The sequence below is a fragment of the Zootoca vivipara genome, chromosome 13 (genome assembly GCF_965207765.1).
Source record: "Zootoca vivipara chromosome 13, rZooViv2.hap1.1, whole genome shotgun sequence".
In the NCBI taxonomy this organism is placed as follows: domain Eukaryota; kingdom Metazoa; phylum Chordata; class Lepidosauria; order Squamata; family Lacertidae; genus Zootoca; species Zootoca vivipara.
In genome coordinates, this window is record NC_142596.1 from 44,382,014 (window position 1) to 44,389,327 (window position 7,314).

A 7,314-nucleotide genomic window follows, 5' to 3' on the forward strand; every position below is an offset into this window, starting at 1 on the left:
GGCCATACAAGCAAATGAGAGCAAAAGGAAGCAAGGGGGAATAAAGGGAAAATGTGTCAAAAATAAAATGCAGGCACAAAGGGCACGAAACAGCGTCAAAATGACAAAACAGTTCAGTGAGAGGAGATTAGGGGTGGGGATGTAATCTCTCTCTCTCAGACACACATTGTTCAGTTTATCTGCACAGATCAGTGAGGGGTGGGAAACCTCAGGCCCGGGACCAAATGCTACCCTCTAAGCTTCTCCAAATGCTCCTCAGGACCCTCCCCAGACCACACCCTTCACTGACCACATGGTTTTTGCCTGGCTGGAATGTGTCCTTGAGCTCTGATGATACCTCTTGACAGTGGCATAGCATGGGTTGCCAACACCCAGGGCCATGTGAAGGAAGGTGAGGGTGTGGGAGGGACATGGATAGAGCAGCGTTTCTCAACCGCTGTTCCGCGGCACACTAGTGTGCCGCGAGACGCTGGCTGGTGTGCCGCGACGTGCGGCGACGAGAAGGGCGATTTGCATTGTCACGTGCCTGGCGGCCGCCAATAATCGGCACTAACCCGCCGGAAAGCAATATTTCTCCTCCTCGTTCCCAAAGCTCAGTGCAAACGAGCCTGGCGGCCGCCAATACACAACGCTGACCAGCCGGAAAGCAATATTTGGCAAGTGTTTCTTACAGTCATAATTCTAATATAGGGCGGCACATAGTTAATTTTTTAAACTTTTTTAATGGTGGTGTGCCTCGTGATTTTTTTCATGGAACAAGTGTGCCGTGGCCCAAAAAAGGTTGAGATACACTGGGATAGAGCATGCATGCGCATCCCACTGCCTTACGGCATCCAAGTCAACCAGGAGCATAGCTGCCAAGTTATCCCTTTTTTAAAGAGATTTTCCCTTATGCTGAATAGGCTTCCTCGTGAGAAAAGGGAAAACTTGGCAGCTATGACCAGGAGATCGCAGCTCCAGAGATAAGAAAAAAAGAGTCATTTTGTCGTCTGGAGAGGTCACTTCCTGATTCGCATGGAGAAGCCATTTTCAATGGAGCTCAGTGACGGAAGCGGGCAGCCATATTGAGGCAGCAACGGGGATTGACATTTTGAGCCTCCTAAAAATTTTGCGCCCAGGGAAACCACCCCTGTGGCCCCCAGTATGCTACTCCACTGCTTCTTGGGTGCAGAATAGTGAGCTTTGTGTGGAGAAACGATCCTACTTGCCAAAGGCACCATTTCTACCCGTTGCTCAACCCAATTTTGCCTCTGGCCCTGCCCAATGATAATAATAAAAATAATAAAAATAATAATATGACAAACTCGGGCACTGGCTCTTGACATTGCAGTGGAAATAATGACCAGCTGAGGTATAAGCAGTCCAGGCAGCCTGATGGTAGGACTAGGTGACAGTTGAGGGAAGGCCAAAGACAGGCGATCTCTCAGCAAAGGTGACGAAGTAGCCTAACCCTGATTTCCTGCTTATTCTGACAGAGTGGCATCCTGCTGAGATTTCATCCTTCCTCAGTTTCCCTGGGGCCCTCTTTTTGGTATATGACAACAAGGGAAGTGCTTAAAAGTCAAGATGCTTCATATAGTAGCAATGAAAGGAGATACTCTGCCTGCAGGCCTCTTGAGGGGTCGAGAACCCCTGACTCATAACGTTCTGGCTTGGGACTTTTACAGCCGGAAACTGGCACAGCCGTGTCAGCTGAGATATTGTTAGGAGCAATTAAACTCGAGGTATTGGGTATTCATTTCCAGGGAGATTTGTAAGGAAGCACCTAGGAGACTTCCGTAAGCAGCTGGGTGGGTTATGCTGGGCTTGGCTTTTTCCACAGGTCATTGGGTCCTCAAACCATCTGCCTTAGGCCTTGGCAGTCCAACCCTGTGTACGTATATTGACTCAGGATCTGGTCCCACAATATCCAGAGGGACCTTATTCCCAGGAAAGTGTGATTGCAGCATTTAATGCTGCTTTTTCTGCAAATAAGGGGTCCCTTTTTTAAAAAAAGGAGGAAATACATAATAATAATAATAATAATAATAATAATAATAATAATAATAATATTTATTATTTATAACCCGTCCATCTGGCCGGGTTCCCCCAGCCACTCTGGGCAGCTTCCAACAAAATATTAAAATACAGAAATCCATCAAACATTAAAAGCTTCCCTAAACAGGGCTGCCTTGAGATGCCTTCTAAAGGTCTGATCATTGTTGTTCTCTTTGACCTCCGGTGGGAGGGCATTCCACAGGGCGGGTGCCACTACCGAGAAGGCCCTCTGCCTGGTTCTCTGAAACTTGGCTTCTCGTAGCGAGGGAACCGCCAGAAGGCCCTCGGCGCTGGACCTCAGCAAAAAAAAGGACATAAAATTTGCATATAGGAACTTGTGTGCATAGATGCAAACATGGAAATAATTAGGATAATTTAAAGAGAAGTGCGACACATCACACCCTCGTTGGGAAAACAGTGACAAGCTGGCCTGTTTTTCTGTCTGCTTAGTCTGCAGCTTCAAGACTCTCCCTTCTGATGGTTCTTTACCTTTAAACTGGATTTGCAGCAGCAGCCTAAAGGCCATTTGTGCCAAGAAGTATGCAAGGAAGTGGAGACATTTCAACTCCCTTTGAGTGCAAAGAAGAGGATGTCTTTCAGAAAGAGCACCGAGGCATTAAGTCCAATATGCACTCAGGTCTCCCAGCTGCCACACAGCAGACAATCAGCAACATTCAAATCTGATATTCATTTGGTGAACCAAATGAGTCTCTCTCTCTCTCTCTCTCTCTCTCTCTCTCTCTCTCTCTCTCTCTCTCTCTCTCTCTCTCTCTCTCTCTCTCTCTCTCTCCCCACAGACCTCTTTCAGTAGCAAAAATTAATGGCTGGAAGCAAGCTGTGGGTTTAGCAACAGCATCACCTGTTTGCATTGGTGGACCTCTGATACAAAACAAGTGATGTAATGAGTAAAGCACCTTCAAGCATGTGCAGAGAGCTTTCCGGCAGAGTAGCTACAACAACCCCACACAGATCTGGGTTGAGGAGAAAAAGGCATCATAAAACCAAGGGTGAAATTCGCCAGGCACACTCAGGCCCAAGCAGCTCCCAATTTCTAAAACTACTGTAATGTTTTTAGGTCACAAACATTGGTTCTGTTAGTCCAGGGGTGGGGCAACTTTTTAGCCCAGGAGAGCAGATATTTATCTGTCCCTACACTCCCAGGCCAATTTTAGCAGGTGGGTAGGACAAACCCCCAGCCAGTCCTTGCCACATCCCTCACACCCCTCTGGCTCATTCTGGTTTGCCTCCGAATTTGGCCAAAAGTTTTCACAGGAGTTTTAAAGGATGTTTAAAATAACATTAACAACAAAAAACAAAAAAATAATTGGGAATTATAGGGATTGTTGTTGTTTAGTCGTGTCCGACTCTTCGTGACCCCATGGACCATAGGATGCTAGGCACTCCTGTCTTGCACTGCCTCCCGCAGTTTGGTCAAACTCATGTTTGTAGCCTTGAGAACATTGTCCAACCATCTCGTCCTCTGTAGTCCCATTCTCCTCCTTGTGCCCTCCACCTTTCCCAACATCAGGGTCTTTTCCAGGGAGTCTTCTCTTCTCATGAGGTGGCCAAAGTATTGGAGCCTCAGCTTCACGATCTGTCCTTCCAATGAGCACTCAGGGCTGATTTCCTTCAGAATGGATAGGTTTGATCCCTGCTCTACTTTCACAATTCCTAGTCTTCATTTCCTTCAGAGTCCAGCAGGTCCAGCAAATGGGACGAGAGGAATGAGCAGGATAGCTAGACAGCTAGACTAGCAACCTGAGATGTGGACTCAGGAGGAGAGGATGGGGAAACAAGCTATCAGGATGGTGGCAAAAAACGGCACATTTTTTAAAAGAAAATCTGCTTACAGGGTCTCAAGAATAGATCCACGTGGTGTGTTCACCAATATTTTTAACATGCTTCCTGAGGGGACTTTCTGAAAGCACCAACGCAAAGCATTATAAATAGGACTGAGGCGAAACGATGTACTAGCTTTCGTTTCCCATTTGAGTGAGGATCTAAAACAGGGCGGCCCATGGGACTCTCCATAGACTGCAAGAATGACCCATACTCCAGCCATTACCTCACCGGGAAGCTAGCCTGGCTAGCCTGAATTTCAATTCTTTGCCAGATCCAGGAATTAGAAGGGTCTCGACATAGAGCTTACCCCCCCCCCAACTCATAACAATATTGTTTCAGAAAGTGTGAATTTATAGATTCACCTCTCCTCCACACACTACTCACAGGAGAGGGGGCTTAGAAACCCTCCTGTTGTTAATTTGCCCTCCTGGGCTGCAAGGAAGGGGTGGCAATGAGGTAAGTACTGGACCCCAATACATAATTGGTTAGTTGTGCACCATCAAGGCTTGTCCACACTCTTCATTTCTCCCGTGTTTTCTAGGCACAAATCCGAGCAGTTTTTCATTTGTCCCACCACTTTCCCCAGGGAAACCTGCTGTTTACTGCTGAGAATCGGTACAAAGTCAATCCGCAGGAAAAACTGATTGACTTTTGATCTGATTCAGCAGTAAACAGCGGGTTTCCCGGGGGGGGGGGGGAAGAGCGAGCAGAGAGACAAGCGTGATTGTGGATCCCCGTTTCTTCTAGATCTGGCTTGTGCCTTCACAATCATGAGAGCTAGCCACTTGACTTTTACAAACCTGAGCTGTCGAACTTACCCGAAACAAAACAGCCTCCTGACTGTATACCTTAAGGCGTCCGATGAAGTGTTTCTGCCCCAATCAGCACAGTGGGTGGGAGATGAGGCCAGTGAGAGAAGATAATAAATGTGTGTCATCCCTTGTAATATAATTAAGCCAAAGAGGAGATATTTCAAAACTTTTTGGGTCCCTCGGAGGGAGTGTTTTATTCTTAGCCTTCCTGGGAGCTGTGTGGCAGCTCTATTAATTACGGGCGCCTTCTTGCTGTGACAACCTCCCTTCTGAGAGCCCACAATGGTTTTATCATCCTGACACCCGGAGTTTATTTCGGGCAGGCGGCGGATCGCAACGCAGAGTCTGGCCATTTGCAGACTATTTGCCCTCTTTTTTTCCCCCATGGGGCTTTTCAAGACTGAAGGAATGGTGGCTTAATTATTTTTTTAAAAAAATATATACCTAAAAAGAAGGTGCAAACTCAACTAATAAAATCATTTTGAAACAATCTGTTTATTTATTAGGTTTCCGCTTTTCCTCTAAGGAACACAAGGTGGCTGCCTCCATGGGTTCCTCTCCTCTCCCCATGTTATCCTCACAACGACCCTGTGAGGTAGGCCAGTCTAAGAAACAGTGACTGGCCTGAGGTTGCCCAGTGAGCTTCACGACTGAGTAGGGATTTGAACCCTGGTCATCCTGTTTCCTAGTTGAACACTCTAACCACTTCACTGGAAATTTTGGTTGACGGCTATTTTGGTCCCTATCCTATTTTCTACATTCTGGCATGTATACTGTACATTCTGGCATGTATACTGTATAAAACTACTTTTTAACCCAGGAAAATCTTCTCAAAAGTTGGGGGTCATCTTATATGCTGGGTCGTATTTCTTATACAGCGAGTATATCCCAAACTCTATATTTTAACTGGAAAAGTTGGGGGTCGTCTTATACGCCCAGTCATCTTATATGCTGGAATATACGGTATTTATTTTCTCGGAGGGCAGGTACAACTTGTAAGTGCTGTGCTTTGTTCAGAACGAGTCACTTCATCCACCAAGGCCTTTGGCAATTTGATAGGAGACTCATAACACTTACTTCCTCCATGACTAAGGATGGACTTAGACTTTACTGGAGCACATATGTGTGCTTATTACACAGAAACCTATTTATTTCCCCAACTCCTCTTCTCTTTAGCATTGGATGGGGAAGGGGAACCTGATGTCATCCAGATGTTTCTGGCCTCCACCTCCCATCACCGCTAGCCTTTGGCCATGCTAGCCAGGGCTGATAGGACCAACATCTGGGTGTTACCATGTTGATGATCTCTGCTCCTGACTCCAGCTGCAATCCAGTGTGGTCACCAGCCAGGGATGTTGGAATCTGTAGTCCAACAACAGCAGTACGTTTCCAAGCACAATTCAAAGTGTTGGTGCTGACCTTTAAAGCCCGAAATGGCCTCGGCCCAGTAGACCTGAAGGAGCGTCTCCACCCCCATCTCCAGCCTGGACACTGAAGCCAGCTCTGAGTGCCTTCTGGCGGTTCCCTCCCTGCAAGTGAGGTTACATGGAACCAGGGAGAGGGCCTTCTCGGTAGTGCCCCCCCCCCCCGTGGAACGCCCTCCCATCAGATGTCAAGGAAATAAACAACTATCTGAGTTTTAGAAGGCATCTGAAGGCAGCCCAGTTTAGGGAAGTTTTTAATGTTTGATGTTTTATCGTGGTTTTAATATTCGGTTGGGAGTCGCCCAGAGTGGCTGGGGAAACCCAGCCACATGGGTGGGGCATAAATAGTTTATTATTATTATAATTATTATCTGGGGCATAGCTGCACACCCCCCCCCAAATCAACTAAGCAATTAAAAATACTTAACTAAGAGTAGAAATAATCAGAATATTTTAAATTGAAATGCTTGCTGAAGTTGCTTAGATGATGTTGCGGTGCATTCTAGCAACACAACTGGCAACCTGGCTGAGCGATAAGAGTCAGAGGATGATGACAGGTGGGTGTCTAGCCCCTCCAACATAAATCCTGGTTACGCCCATGTCATAGGTCCCCCATCCCCGACACAGACCCTTACAATTTCAAATCATGTGTAAAATATTGCTTTCAAAGAACACTGGTATCTCTGAGTGTTCTGCATGCTGTAGCAACGATTAAAGCATTCAGGTGGGGAGAGGAATGGGGAGACTTTAATGCAGGGAGGGGGAGACTCAGGCCCTGAGTATAATAATAGTAATTTATTATTTGGAGACACTTCTATTCTTAAAATGAAAGGCAGAAAAATAGACCCAGAAAGTGGAGCACACATCTGGACAATGGGGACACCAAAACTTATAGCAAAACTCTCTGTTCCTGGTTGCTTTCTACAGTTGGCTGCAAACCTTTGCTAGGAGCTGGCTCATTCCTGACAGGCACATAGCCTCGGGCTTCCTTCTTCTCAAAAATGAAGTCAAGACATTCAGTTGTGATCCTTTGCCCATTGTGGAAAAATGATGTTGTTGTTGTTGTTGTTGTTGTTGTTGTTGTTGTTGTTTATTTCCATCCACTATTGTTCCAATGATGTAGAAGCCACCTGAGACCCGAGTTCCAAATACCCTCACCATTCTGCTGGCTTGGCATGCTCAATTTTTTATGTCTCCTT